This window comes from Triticum urartu, chromosome 2 (assembly GCF_003073215.2).
Source record: "Triticum urartu cultivar G1812 chromosome 2, Tu2.1, whole genome shotgun sequence".
Taxonomy (NCBI): domain Eukaryota; kingdom Viridiplantae; phylum Streptophyta; class Magnoliopsida; order Poales; family Poaceae; genus Triticum; species Triticum urartu.
Window position 1 is genome coordinate 564,410,027 of NC_053023.1, and position 4,525 is coordinate 564,414,551.

Sequence of the window (4,525 nt, forward strand, 5' to 3'; positions counted from 1 at the left end):
TTTAACCTGAGTATTCTGCACGTGCAAAACTGGTTTGCACCCGTTGTATGTGAACATAGAGCTTATCACACCCGACCATCACGTGGTGTCTCGGCACGACGAACTGTAGCAACGGTGCATACTCAGGGAGAACACTTATACCTTGAAATTTAGTGAGGGATCATCTTATAATGCTATCGCCGTACTAAGCAAAATAAGATGCATAAAGGATAAACATCACATGCAATCAAAATAAGTGATGTGATATGGCCATCATCATCTTGTGCTTTTTGATCTCCATCTTCAACGCATCATTATGATCACCATCGTCACCGGCTTGACACCTTGATCTCCATCGTAGCATCGTTGTCGTCTCGCCAACTATTGCTTCTATGACTATCGCTACCTCTTAGTGATAAAGTAAAGCAATTACATGGTGATTGCTTTTCATACAATAAAACGACAACCATAAAGCTCCTGCCAGTTGCCGATAACTTTTATAAAACATGATCATCTCATACAAAAATTTATATCTCATCATGTCTTGACCATATCACATCGCAACATGCCCTGCAAAAACAAGTTAGACGTCATCTACTTTATTGTTGCAAGTTTTACATGGCTGCTACAGGCTGAGCAAGAACCGTTCTAACCTACACATCAAAACCACAACGATTTTTCGTCAAGTGTGCTGTTTTAACCTTCAACAAGAACCGGGCATAGTCAAACTCGATTCAACTAAAGTTGGAGAAACAGACACCCGCCAGCCACCTGTGTGCAAAGCACGTCGGTAAAACCAGTCTCATGAACACGGTCATTTAATGTCGGTCCGGGCCGCTTCATCCAACAAGATCGCCGAATCAAAGTAAGACGTTGCTGGTAAGTAGTATGACTATTATCCCCGCAACTCATTGTGTTATACTCATGCATATAACATCTACGCATAGACCTGGCTCGGACGCCACTGTTGGGGAACACAGTATTTCAAAAAAAATCCTACGATCACGCAAGATCTATCTAGGTGATGCATAGCAACGAGAGGGGAGAGTGTGTCCACGTACCCTCATAGACCGAAAGCGGAAGAGTTTAGTAACACGGTTGATGTAGTCAAACGTCTTTGCGATTCAACGATCCAAGCACCGAACGTATGGCACCTCCGTGTTCAGCACACGTTCAGCTCGATGACGTCCCTCGAGCTCTTGATCCAGTTGAGGACGAGGTAGAGTTTCATCAGCACGACGACGTGTTGATGGTAATGATGAAGTTACCGGCGCAGGGCTTCGCCTAAGCACTACAACGATATTACCGAGGTGTGTAACTATGGAGGGGGGCACCACACACGGCTAAGAGAAGACTTGGTGCGTGTTTGAGCTTCCCCTCCCACGTATATAAAGGGGGGAGGAGAGGTGGCCGGCCCAGGGGGGCACGCCAAGGGGGGAGTCCTAGTTGGACTCCCGGTCCAAGTAGGATTTGGCCCCCTCCTTTCCTTTCTGGAGAAGGGGGGAAGGGGAAAGAGGTGGAGGAGAAGAAGGAAAAGGGGGCCGCCTCCCAACCCTAGTCCAATTTAGTTTGGACTTGGCAGGGCGCGCGCCTCCACCTGGCCGCCACCTCCTCTCTCCACCAGGGCCCATGAAGGCCCATTAACTCCCCTGGGGGGGGGGTCCGGTAACCCCCCGGTACTCCGAAAAATGTCCGAACCTTTCCGAAACTATTCTGGTGTCCAAACATAACCTTCCAATATATCAATCTTTACATCTCGACCATTTCAAGACTCCTCGTCATGTCCGTGTTCTCATCTGGGACTCCAAACAAACTTCGGTTCATCAAATCACATAACTCATAATACATATAGTCATCGAACGTTAAGCGTGCAGACCCTACGGGTTCGAGAACTATGTAGACATGACCGAGACACATCTGCGGTCAATAACCAATAGCGGAACTTGTATGCTCATATTAGTTCCTACATATTCTATGAAGATCCTTATCGGTCAAACCGCATAACAACATACGTTGTTCCCTTTGTCATCGGTATGTTACTTGCCCGAGATTCGATCGTCGGTATCATCATACCTAGTTCAATCTCATCACCGGCAAGTCTCTTCACTCGTTCCGTAATGCATCATCTCGTAACTAACTCATTAGTCACATTGCTTGCAAGGCTCATAGTGATGTGCATTACCGGGAGGGCCCAGAGATACCTCTCCGATACACAGAGTGACAAATCCTAATCTCGATCTATGCCAACTCAACAAACACCATTGGATACACCTATAGAACATCTTTATAATCACCCAGTTACGTTGTGATGTTTGATAGCACACAAGGTGTTCCTCCCGTATTCGGGAGTTGCATAATCTCACAGCCAAAGGAACATGTATAAGTCATGAAGAAAGCAATAGCAATAAAACTAAACGATCATAATGCTAAGATAACGGATGGGTCTTGTCCGTCACATCACTCTCTAATGATGTGATCCCAGTTATCAAATGACAACACATGTCTATGGTTAGGAAACTTAACCATCTTTGATTAACGAGCTAGTCAAGTAGAGGCATACTAGGGACACTCAGTTTTGTCTATGTATTCACACATGCACTAAGTTTTCGGTTAATACAATTCTAGCATGAATAATAAACATTTATCATGATATAAGGAAATATAAATAACAACTTTATTATTGCCTCTAGGGCATATTTCCTTCATAGTTAGCTGCAATAAATGTTTCTCATAGTACTCCTTGGTATGTTGACTATGCTAATTACATTGTTGCTAAATATTTACCACCTAGCTTTACTTACCAACAAAAGAAAAAAAATCTTCTATCATTTAAGACATTACTTTTGGGATGACCCACATCTTTATAAAGAAGGAGTAGATGGTATTATTAGATGTTGTGTACCTGAGCATGAACAGGGACAAATCCTACGGAAATGTCACTCCGAAGCTTATGGAGGGCATCATGCTGGAGATAGAACCGCTCATAAGGTATAGCAGTCTAGATTTTATTGGCCTTCTCTCTTCAAGGATGCCCATAAATTCGTTGATATGTCTCCAACGTATCTATAATTTTTGATTGCTCCATGCTATATTATCTACTGTTTTGGACATTATTGGGCTTTATTATCCACTTTTATATTATTTTTGGGACTAACCTATTAACTAGAGGCCCAACCCAGAATTGCTATTTTCGCCTATTTTAGGGTTTCGAAGAAAAGGAATATCAAACGGAGTCCAAACGGAATGAAACCTTCGGGAACGTGATTTTCTCACCGAACATGATCCAAGAGACTTGGACCCTACGTCAAGAAACACAGGAGGAGGCCACGAGGTAGGGGGCGCGCCTACCCCCCCAGGCGCGCCCTCCACCCTCTTGGGCCCCCTGTTGCTCCACCGACGTACTCCTTCCTCCTATATATACCTACGTACCCCCAAACGATCAGATACAGAGCCAAAACCCTAATTCCACCGCCGTAACTTTCTGTATCCACGAGATCCCATCTTGGGTCCTGTTCCGGAGCTCCGCCGGAGGGGGCATCCATCACGGAGGTCTTCTACATCAACACCATAGCCTCTCCGATGAAGTGTGAGTAGTTTACCTCAGACATTCGGGTCCATAGTTATTAGCTAGATGGCTTCTTCTCTCTTTTTGGATCTCAATAGAATGTTCTCCCCCTCTCTTGTGGAGATCTATTCGATGTAATCTTCTTTTTGCGGTGTGTTTGTTGAGAACGATGAATTGTGGGTTTATGATCAAGATTATCTATGAACAATATTTGAATCTCCTCTGAATTCTTTTATGTATGATGGGTTATCTTTGCAAGTCTCTTCGAATTATCAGTTTGGTTCGGCCTACTAGATCGATCTTTCTTGCAATGGGAGAAGTGCTTAGCTTTGGGTTCAATCTTGCGGTGTCCTTTCCCAGTGATAGTAGGGGCAGCAAGGCACGTATTGTATTGTTGCCATCGAGGATAACAAGATGGTTTTTTTAATCATATTGCATGAATCTATCCCTCTACATCATGTCATCTTGCTTAAGGCGTTACACTGTTTTCATGAACTTAATACTCTAGATGTATGCTGGATAGCGGTCGATGAGTGGAGTAATAGTAGTAGATGTAGGCAGGAGTCGGTCTACTTGTCTTGTACGGGATGCCGATATACATGATCATACCTAGATATTCTCATAACTATGCTCAATTATGTCAATTGCTCAATAGTAATTTCTTCACCCACCGTAAAATACTTATCCTCTTGAGAGAAGCCACTAGTGAAACCTATGGCCCCCGGGTCTATCTTCATCATATTAATCTTCCAATACTTAGTTATTTCCTTTCCTTTTTTTACTTTGCTTTTATTTTACTTTGCATCTCTATCATAAAAATACCAAAAATATTATCTTATCATATCTATCAGATCTCACTCTCGTAAGTGATCGTGAAGGGATTGACAACCCCTTATCGCGTTGGTTGTGAGGAGTTATTTGTTTTGTGCAGGTACGAGGGACTCACGCGTAGCCTCCTACTGGATTGATACCTTGGTTCTC